Source organism: Passer domesticus, chromosome 3 (assembly GCF_036417665.1).
Source record: "Passer domesticus isolate bPasDom1 chromosome 3, bPasDom1.hap1, whole genome shotgun sequence".
Lineage (NCBI taxonomy): Eukaryota > Metazoa > Chordata > Aves > Passeriformes > Passeridae > Passer > Passer domesticus.
In genome coordinates this window covers 3,300,397-3,311,978 of record NC_087476.1, presented here as the reverse complement: position 1 = coordinate 3,311,978, position 11,582 = coordinate 3,300,397, and positions in this window count along the sequence as shown.

The following is an 11,582-nucleotide window of genomic DNA, read 5'->3' as shown; positions in this document are numbered from 1 at the left end:
TGTTTGCAGTGTGCTGTGTCTTCTTATTCTTTCCTTTCCACTCCACATTGAACATACAGGTTATGAAGCCAAAAGAAATATTTTAGATCCTGACAATCCTGAGGTTTTTTTAGACCAGAGCACAAGTGTGTTTGAGCAGGATGCTCCAGGAGAACCAAACAGCCACTGGGTCAGACCATGGGATGAAATCTCCTGAGAGAGCAGAGAACCTGGGCATAAGAACAGGGTCAGAGTAATCCACAGCAGCTGGAAATCCAATTGCCTGCTGCTGGCTCTGGGTGATGTGACAGCCTGTGGAGTCCCCAGACAGGGAATGGCACCACCATCACCCCACGTGTCCTGTTTCCATCCTTGGCAGCAGTGTGGTCCCTGCACTGAGACCCCAGCTGAGCCACTCCCACAGGGACTGAGTGTCTGACACCTGTCCTGGCCCTCCTCATCCCCACTCACTCAATCCCTAAGTAAGGATTGACTCTCTCCTCCACCCAATTCAGCACCTATTCCTGATTTTCTTCATTCACCTCCTTTGTCCCCTGCCCAGGGAGGTGCATAAACCCCTCACACACACAGGGGGACACATCTCTACTGCTCCCCAAGAGCTGTGCTTTGGCTTCTCTGCTTTGTCCTTTGTCGGGGCAACCCCAGACATCAGCACACACTGGGAAAGGAACTCACTGAGGGCAGCCCTGGCAGAAGGGTTTGGGGGTGCTGGTGGGTGAGACCTGGACATGACCCATCCCTGAAACCCCCCAAGTCCTGGGGCAGCAGGGGAGGGGGGATTCTGCCCCTCTCAGGTGAGACCCCACCTGCAGAGCTGCCTCCAGCCCTGGGGCCAACAGCAGAAGAACGTGGAGCTGCTGGAGAGAGGCCAGAGGAGGCCACAGAGATGCTCCAAGGGCTGGAGCCCCTCCAGGCTGGGAGACCTGGGGGTGTTCACCTGGAGAAGGGAAGGATCCAGGGCAACTCCACTGTGGTAATTAAAAGGAGATATTGTAAAAAAGAGGAAAAACAACTTATTACACAGACAGATGGTGATTGGACAAACAGGAATGGTTGTAAACTAAAAGAGGAGAGATTTAGGTTAGATGGGATATTGGGAAGGAATTGTTCTCTGTGAGGGTGGTGAGGCCCTGGCACAGGGTGCCCAGAGAAGCTGTGGCTGCCCCTGGATCCCTGGAAGTGTCCAAGGCCAGGCTGGACAGGGCTTGGATCAGCCTGGGATAGTGGGAGGTGTCCCTGCCCATGGCAAGAGGGTGGAACAAGATAATCTTTAGATACAATACAAACCATTCCTTAATTTTCTGCTCCAGTTTTCCAGCCTCAATTTGTGCCTCCTGTTGAGTCCCTCTCCCAGCCCACTCCTGAACCCAAATGCACATTTGATGATAACTGACCCCTCAATCCATCACTCCATAGGGAAAACCCATGGATTAAGCATTCTGTGCAAGCTGTTCTCCCTTACACCTGGGTCTGCCATGTCATGGTAACTCCTGTCCACAGGCACCCAGGACATGCTGCTTGTGAGGTCAGGAACCTGCTGGAGAGAGCCCTCTGTGGTGCTGGAAGTTGGTATCATGTGAAGAGCAAATTCTTCTGTAACCATGAGGGAAATGCTGATTCCATTCTGGGATCTGAGGCACCTCTGGCCAGGTCCATGCCCCCAAAACTCCACACGAGGGGAGGGGTCACATCCAAAGCACCTATTGGGAATGGTCTGTTCTAAATCCAAGGATTATTTAGGGCATTTCCAGGTAACCTGCTCCAAAACTGCTCAGGAGTGTAGTTGGAAACCGGCATTTAATTTTTTGCTATAGATACAAGTAGTGAAGACCAAAGCATACAAAAACAAGGGAGAGGGGACATTCATTGCCCCACTGGGTGCTCATTTCTAGTGGCAATTTTTGGGTATTATCAGGAAAAGCAGATCAAATTCTCCATGACTAAAGTATAAAGCTGTTCCCCTCAAGAAACTGCTGCTCTCTTCCCTCTATTGGGGGTTTTGTAGTAGGGAAATATGGACCCAAAATTGCTCCACCCCTCTATTTCAAAGCAGAACGAATGCCCAGTACAGACTCCCAGAAAATTCCTCCTCAAATTTGCCAGTTTGGTGCCAGTTCCGTTGTAAAATACCTGATCCTGGAAGATGATTGGGAAAGAAGACTTCTGGTACAGTGAAGTCCCAAACTCTTGGCAATTTTCTCCAACAGTTATCAACTTCATCTTCAAAAACTCCCTAAAAGAACTTTTTGCTCCACAACTCTACCAGTTTGCTGCAGGCAGGACCCCACAGATGTGAAAGTCTAGTATTTCATTGCATATAGAGTAGGAAAGGAGGTGTTTCATACACAACAAGAGCTCAAACCAAACATCTTTCAAGAGCTCAAACCAAACATCTTCGTGCTTCCCAAATGCTCTGGGCAGGATCTGGATTTCAGGACACTGCCAAAGCTTGGTTGGAAGGCAGGGCTGGAAGATATTGAGTGGGAAAGGAAGGAGAAAGGGCTGGGAAGCTGTGCAGTCTCAATGCCACACCTGAGAGCCACCAGAGAAGAGAGCTCATGGGTTATGGAGAGGCATCTGGAAGAAAACCAGGTGAGTGTGGGCACTCACTGCACATGGTGTCCTTTATTCTGACTTGAATTTCCCTCTCTGGGGATGTCACAACATCACAGACATTTTTCACAACAAACACAGACTGGGCAGAGTGGTTGGAAATCTGGAAAAGGCCCTGGGGATGCTGCTGACATGAGCCAGGTGTGCCCAGGTGGGCAAGAGATCAAAGGCACCTGGGCTGTGCCAGCTCTGGGGTGGCAGCAGGGCCAGGGCAGTGCTGTCCTCTGTGCTGGCACTGCTGGGGCACCTCCAGTGTAGGAGGCAGCTCTGGGACCCTCCCAACAAGTAAAACATTGAGGGGCTGGAGCGTGTCCAGGGAAGGGAATGGAGCTGGGGAAGGGGCTGGAGCACCAGGAGAGGTTGAAGAATCAGCCCTGAAATGAAAAATTCTTACCCCTCCATGTCCTCAACTCCTCAGATGTGTCAGGAGCGGTGAGATTCCTGCACTTTTCTACACAAAATGGCAACTCTGGGGCACAAACATATCCAAATGTTTTTGCAATGGGGTCTTTGAGGCTGGGACATGGAGGAAAAGGGAGAGAAGAGGAGTAGGATATAGGGATGAGGCTGAAGAGGTCCTGGGACTGTGGGAGAAGCTGAGAAGGAACCTGAGGGAAGACAGAAACAGCCAGGAACTCCTTAAGGGTGGGAAGGGGAGCAGAAATAAATGCCAAGGGAAGAAATCCAAGGGATTTCAACCAGGACCAGAGCAGAGCAGCAATCCTGGAAAAAAAAAATCTTTCACTTATTTGAGGGGGAAAAAAACAAGTGAAAAAATTACTTCACACAGCAATTACTTCTCTCGTGCTAATACCCATCCCAGGACAACCTTCTGACAAAACAGGCTCCCTGTTCCCTTCCATCAATCTGCCAGCTTCCATTTTAGCACTTTCCCTAATAATTTTCCCGGGTTTGCTGCTAACAAACAACTTCTGGAGAGAAGAACTGCAGCTCACTCCACAACCTGGCTGGTTTGTGTGCTGTCCCTCACCTGCCTGAGGAGAGATCTCCTGCCATGTTACAGCACAAGGTAGGTAGCAGCTGTATCCACCTAGACCAAATATTCAGTGGGAATTTCCTGGAAACTTTCCCAGTCTTTGGTTCTGTAGGAAAACTCGGAGTGGGTCAGCATGGCCACACCCAAACTATTGCTGGGACTAGAAAACAAAGGAGTCAGGACAAACAAATGGGTTGAAAAGGAGCAAGAAATGGGTTGGAAAAAAAAAGTGTGGGGTGAGACAGCAGGAGCAGCTTTCTCCTGGTAGGATAAGGGGACACTGGGGAAGTTCTGTGAGTGGGAGCTGAGCATTCCCAAGTGGAGGTGAAGGGGTTGGATATGATTCAGCAGGACTGGTGTGGGTGGCACTGTCCCACCAGTAAAGGGGACACTGCTCCAAGGTTTGTTAGGGAGAGTAACCCCTCAATAGAGTAAACTGATTTTTCCAATTCTCTGCCTACAGCTTACAAAACCTGTGACCATGTGTGCATGTGCATCTTACCTGTTTGTGAATCTCTCTCTCCCTAGAACAAGCCAGGACCAGAGTGCTGCAGTAAAGTGGAGATTTTCTTCCCAAGCTGAGCTTTTTCCCAAGAGCTCAAAAAACCCTTAAACAAACAATGGTATTTACAAGCACTGGTAGTGCTGCTGCTTCATTTAGCTGTGGATTTGGAAGTGTCAGTGGGATAAGTGTGCCACAATAAATTCCCTGCCTCGTTGACTCCACGATGGGTGAGCAAAGGAAAGCTCCAGCTCAGCTCCTGCTTTACAGGGGAGAATTCCTTGCCAATATCCCATCCATCCCTGCCCTCTGGCAATGGGAAGCCATTCCCTGTGTCCTGTCCCTCCAACCCTTGTCCCAAGTCCCTCTCCAGCTTCTTGGAGTCCATTTAGACACTGGAAGGAGCTTTGAGGTCTCTCTGAAGGTTTCTCTTCCCCATTATGAACAGTTCCAACTCTCTCAGCATCATTCCTGGATGCTTGTGATGCTTCCATGGGCTTCATGAGGGAATCCTGCTCTTCCAATATGTGGAAAAGGTAAGGACAGGGACATGGACTGGCAGTGAATTACAGTGATGTCCCCAGACCTGGCATTCCCCAGTCAATGGGGAGCTCACAGGACAGATGAGAGAAAAGAAAACCAACGTGTAATTAAAGAGCTAATGAGCCCATCTTGGCTATTTTTAGTGCTCTTTTATTTTCCAGTGGTTGCTCAAAGAGCCCCAAAATGACAGTACTGGGTCAGCCTTGAAAGTGCAGCTCCACTTTGAAAAGTGAGCAATGTCCTTGTGGGTTTCCCTCTTTATTTCTGTTCAAAAGCCCTAAATCTAATTTGCTGTGTTTACAAAGCCGAGCCCTGCTGGGACTGCGAGCAGTGCTGGTTCTGAAACCTTCAGAAGGAGCCTCCATCCTGCCACAAGAACATCCCAGACAACCAGGGCTAATGAATAAAACGGGCTGGAAATTGGCTGCATTAAAACCGTTTAAAACCCATTGCAGGTCTATTTGCTTTCTTCACTGCTGACCTCTGTTTGCTGCTGCTGGATCCTGACAAGTCTTCAGCACATAATTCCTTATGAATAATATATCAAACACGCTCTGCTGGGCCTGGCATTTCCTCCTCCTTGTGGAAAGCAATGAACTTTCCTTGTAACTGTTTGCAAATAAAAAGAAAAAAAAGAAAGCTATCTGGGGCAGGGATAGTTTGTTTAATTTTACCAGTTTCTTCCTGATATTTTTTGTGGGTTCTGTTGAAGTGAGCCATTGGCATTGCTTTTGTGCTGTTCAATATTTCTTTTCGTGCTTCATGACCAGAGGAGTGACTCCTGTGTCTACAAAAGTGCCATTTTCTTCTTATCTCACATGTGTGGCAAATAACACTCAAATCCCTGGCAACACAAGTCTTGTGCAAATGAAATTTGCTGCCCAATTGCTTCTCAGAAAAAGAACACAATGGTGGTGGAAAGGGATTAATTTTGAAATCTGAACTGGCATCTGCAGGAATTCCTTTCTTTTTTTTCTTCCTTTCCCATCTCAGTTAGAGAAAAGCAAGCGAGTGTTTCATGGGATTAAATGGGACACTTTATTTTGCAGAGTGAGCTGCACTTTACAGAGGAGCAATTACCACAGGGTTGGTTTTGTGGTTAAGCCATTGCATCGGGCCTGAGGGAAGATGCCTTCTCAGAGGACTTCCTGAATTAACTCATAAAGTGATAAAATCTGGAGAACTGCAGGAGCTGGAGAGCCTTTGGGCAGCCACCTATCTCCCTTCCCCATTCTGTGGTCAGGTGAAACAGTCCATTCATGATAAATGTGACCATCAAAACAGACACTCCCAGCACCCCTTAGCCATTCCCAGGTGTTCTATACCCTGCCTGTTCTCCAACATTCTCAATTATTTTGGGTCCTGCTTTTCCAGGTGGCAGTGCACAAGGAAACCAATCCATCCCTAGCAGCCCGCACTGCTGGAGCTCCTGTGTGCTCTTCATTTCTGGACCAAAGAAGCCCAGTTCATCCAAACTCTGCCTCAGATCATCTTTTTCAATCATCTGCTTGTGTCCCTTCCTCTCCTGTCTGCTCCATACCTGGCTCATCCCTGATTTCCTGAAGTGCAGTGGCCAGATATGGGCACATTGTTACAGCTGTGGGGCTTTTCCATCTCCAAGACTGGGAGCCATTGTCCTCTTCCATCACAGGTAATGGGTCGAGAAAGGAATTGGTTCTTTTGAACCAGTTTTTTACTAAAGGTTCTCATTTCACTTTTTATTTCTAGCTTTACTACTTCCCCTTTTTTATTTCCCCCCAGTGTTGGTGCCTCTTGGTCATTCTCACTTTCCCAACTTGACTGGTGCCCAGAAGAAAAGTTTTGCTCCCTTTTGACCCTTAGTCACCAAAACCATGGTCAGAGACACAATTGAGTTGGTTTGTGGAGGATTGTCCCCAGTGAATTAATCAGGTGTTTTTCATCTCTGCTGTCCTCCAGTGCACAAATATTGACCCATTTATGGAAGAACTTCTGCAGGGTTTTCCCAGGGACTGGAGGCAAAATGGCTCCTCCCTGATTCCCTGAACTCCACCACCCTTCCTCCCAGTAGGATCATTACTGATTCAAAGGCTGTTACATGACAGTTCTCAAAATGTCCAGGCTGACCTTTCCCTGAGGTACAAACCTCCAAGTGGATGCATCAATTTTCTTCCTACTGCCAAACCTTCCCCATTAAATTCACTCCAGATTTCATGAAAAACTGAAAGCAAGAAACCTGCAAAGCCTTCAGTCTCCGGTATTTGCTTCCCTATGGGCTTTTCACCTCCTCACCTACATCAAGGTGAGACCAAGGCCAGGTTGGAGGGGCCTTGGAGCAACCTGGCATAGTGGAAAATGTCTCTTCCCATGGCAGGAGATGGAGCAGGATGAGCTTTAAGATCCCTTCCAATCCAAACCATCCCATGTTTCCATGATCCCACAAAGCCCAGGCTGATGAAACAACAACAGCAATAATAAGAATACAAACATACTGCACTCATGGAATAGAAGGAAAATCATCAGAATTCCTCTCTGCTGTCTCTTTCACTACTCTCCCTCCAGCATTCCCAGCCAGCCACTGCCTGGCACTGCCAAGCTCTGTGCTGGCAGCACTTCCAGGAACAGCACCCCTGTCACTGTCATATTTTCTTGAAAAATCCCTTCGCCATGATTTCTTTCCTGAGAAGCTGAGAAGCCTCAGAGAAAAATGTAAACAATAATTATCTGATTTGCTTCTCCTGTGTTTTGCTGCTTTGCAATGTGGTTTGCACATTGTTTACTGACAGGTGCCTGTTTGACCAGTTTCGTGTGAATTGTTTTGACTTAATGACCGATCACAGTCAGGCTGTGTCAGGACTCTGGAAGGAGTCACGACTTTTCATTATCATTCTTTGTAGCCTTCTGTCTGTATCCTTTCTCTATGCTTTAGTATAGTTTAATATAGTATTCTTTAATATAATATAATATCATATCATAAAATAATAAATTAACCTTCTAAAAACATAAAGTCAAATTAATAATTTTCCTCCTTAGTGCTGAAGACCCTGAAAATACCACACAAGCCCTCACCCTGAGCTTGTTTGTGCTCCTCAGTGCCCCAGTAGCTCTTCTTTGAACCTCTCATCTCCTGGCTGTGGGCACTCGTTGTGACATCCTCTGCTCCCTGGGTCACACGTTGTTAATCTCTTGCTCCCTGCCTGGCTCTTGATGGGCGGCTTCTCCCACCAGAGCTCACCTCTAATCCGTGTGCTCCCTCGAATCAGTGTCCGAAATCAAAGCTGTCTCGTCGTTTTAAGGTCTCCAGGCAGTCCCTGTCCCTTGTGCTTCCATCACACCTCTCCCAGGACTCCCTCAATAAGCATTTCCAGCCTGGCCTCAGGCCATTTATCGCACAACAGAGGCTGATTTGCCTCACAAAGGACTTGTTGCACAGCCGGGACTCACATCCAATTTCTTTCCTCGCTTTCTTCCTCCTTTTTCCCCCCACTTTTCTTTTCCTGGCCGCCTCTCCCTCCTCACATCTCCCTGGTTTATGGAGCATTGGAATGGGGTCCTTCTGCAGGGCACAGAGCTCTGGGAAATGTAATTCTCTCCTTCCAAGGGTCTCCTCCAGGTGGAAAGGGGTCAGCAAAGTGAGTATCAGGCTTAGATGCACTTCCAACCCCCCTCCACTATCCTGCTGTTTCAATGTCGGGACCCAGGACATCCCTCTGGCTGCCCTGGGTGATTGGAGATCCTGGCAAGGGGCTCAGAGACCTTGGCATGGAGTCAAAAACACCTGTGCCTTTGATTTTAGCCCATGGAAAAAAATCACCAACTTTGTGTGAAGATTTACAAGCCACAAGAGTTTGAGTAGAATGAGTGTTAATTTGTTACAGGGTGAAAAAGTAGAATTTTGGGGTTTTAGAATGGGGGTTCAAGAGGCAAGATGGAGGAATCTGGGTGTGAACTGTCCTTCTCCTTCTCTTGCCCTCCATCTTCTGCTGGGATGGTGACACTTTTGGATTGGTTTAGAGTAGAGACAGACTGTCTAAAATAAGTGACAGGTATTGGAAAATTATTGTAAATAAAGTACTTGTAGTTTTTAGTATAAAAAGTTAACACCACCCCAAGGGCAGGCACTGTGCCACAACCAGAGCTGCAGGACAGATCTCAGCAGGTCAGAGAAAGAATGTAATAGATCAGAAAAAAATAAACAACCTTGAAAAGCAGAACCGACAAATCTTGATTTCTTCAGTCGTGGGACCGGGAAAAAAAAAAAAAGAAAAGACTTTCTGACACCTTGGGGGTCATCTCAACACAGAAACCTGAGATTTCAATTCCCACGTTGCTGACTCTATTCATCCCACCTGGATCTTTCCCTGACCCCAGCTCCGCCTGGGAATGGCACCAAAGGAATTCCCCAAAGCCTGAAGGGACTCTGGAGCTGACAGCAACTGTTAAGGATGTGCTGGGAGGAAAATTCCCTGCTCAGACTCCAAGCCCTGGATGATCCTTGCAGGGCTGGCTCTCAGGAAACAGCTCTTTCCAAGGAAGAACACCGAATGGAATGCCCACCAGGCATCTTTATCCTTTTATTTTCCAGAGCTACATCTCAACCTCCCCAGGCACACTGGAAACAGGATTTTAGGTTATTTTCTTAGAGGGCTGGAATAAGCCATAGCAGAAAATATATATTCAAACATTCACTTTTCTTTTTTTTTTTTTTCCTGTGACACCAGCTTTTAGTCAGGAATGTAATTGGGAAACACACATTGCCCCCGGATGGAACCTTTTCTCTGCCTAATTTCACTGCCCCTATGCATATTCGTGGACTTAATTGTTTTATAAACTCCTAATTTGCAAGAACTGTGTCGGGTAATTTGGACCTTGACCTCAAGCTTCCCGTTAAGCAAATATTAAATAATAATTAAATCAAATACGACCTCCCTTGTGTTTGCAGTTGAGATTCTTTGCCAGCCAGGAGTGAGAACTCTGGAGGCAGAAGTGCTGTGATGCAGCCGAATATTAAGTTTCAAAACCAAACAAGAGAAAAATCTCAACCTCAAGGCATCCTTTAACAGAAATTACTTCGCATTTTCCACACCCAGTGATGTCTTTATCCCACAGCGAGGCTGCTCCAAACGTGGGGAATGCTGCTCCCTATTGGAGCCATCAAATACAGCACTCAGCTCTCAGGCAGGAGACTAAAACATCTCCAGAACTAAAACCAGAGCAGCATTCGGCTGGTGTGAAATGGATCACACAAGTGATCATCAAAACACTCGACATACAGTACAATTTCATTGATGTAAAAGAAATCTTAGAAGTATAATTCATAGAAATGGCTGCCACTGCCAGGAATGGCACTTGGGTCAGGGAATACAGGTGGAAGGATAAGGGAAGGATAAATTATTTTATTTCAGATCCAAATGACAATAAAGAGTGGCCACTACAGAGAATGCCTGGGTGGTGGTGGAAGGGAAGGAGACTTCCTACAACTCCCTCAAAGGAGGAGGAAATGGCTTCAAGTTGTGCCAGAGGAGATTTAGATTGGATGTGAGGGAAAATTTCTTCACTGAAAGGGTGGTCAAACATTGGAACAGGCTGCCCAGGGCAGTGCTGGAGTCCCCATCCCTGCAGAGATTCAAAAGCCATGTGGATGTGGCACTTGGGGACATGGGGCAGCGGTGGCCTTGGCAGTGCTGAGGGAATGGTTGGATTTGGAAGTTTTCTCCAACCTGAGTGATGCTGTGAGGATGCAGGTGAGTGACCTGTGAGCACTGGAAAGCAGATGAGGTGACACAGAGCTGGGGAAGGGGCTGAGGGAGCTGGGGAAGGGGCTCAGCCTGGAGAAAAGGAGGCTCAGGGGGGACCTTGTGGCTCTGCACAGCTCCTGACAGGAGGGGACAGCTGGGGGGGGGGTCAGGCTCTGCTCCCTGGGAACAGGGACAGGATGAGAGGAAAGAGCCTCAAGTTGCACCAGGGGAGGCTCAGGTTGGACACAGGAGGAATTTCTTCATAGAAGGAGTTTTTAAACATTGGAAGGGGCTGCCCAGAGAGGTTTGGAGTCCCCATTCCTGGAGGTGTCCAAAGAAGGTCTGGATGTGGCACTCAGTGCTCTGGACTGGTGACAAGGTGGGGATCCAAGACAGTGATCTTGGAGGCCTTTTCCAACCTTAATAATTCCATGATTCTGTGATCCTGTGTGACTCTATGAACACAGAATGAAGGCTCTTCTATGGTTGATTCTGACCTCCAAGGATTTCCTCCTGGGGAAAAGCGTTAAGTGAAACTTTTGAACAGGAAAATATCTCTCTGCCACATAGTGAAGGTCTGGGCAGTATTTATTTGTTTTCACATCAGTCAAGCCTGATGAATGTGACCTGAAAGTGCAGAGAACTGGCAATGAAGTCTGGGGAGAACAAACCCTATGAGGATTCCTGGCAGTGGGATATGGCCTCAGAAAAGTACAAAAGGACCAGTTCAATACCCTTGTTTAAAGGAGGAAGTGGGGCAGCCAGAGCAGAATATGAACTATTAAAGATAATTCATCAAGCTGATTATAAATTATATAATTTATATTATAAATTATAAATTTAGAGATTTGCCAGGATCAAGCTCCACCATACCAATGTAACTTTGCTGACAGACAGAAGGGGTCTTAGAGAGAAACAAACACAGATAAAATGTTTGTTTGCTTTTTCTGTGAAGAAAAGACAAAAAACCTTATAAAAACTGTCTTGCACAGTGTTCCCAAAGCAAACAGGGAACTGTAACATAAATCCAAAGGCACAGAGGCAAAGCAGTGGGAAAAGCTGAGCTGAGGAGCTGTAACCCAGCTGCCATCCAGATGGGAGGATGGATGGAAAAACAGCAGTGGGAAATCTTTCCTGATCCTCTCTGAGGAAAGGCTGAGGGAATTTGACTTGTTCAGCCTGGAGAAGAGAAGCTTTGGGGTGACCTAAT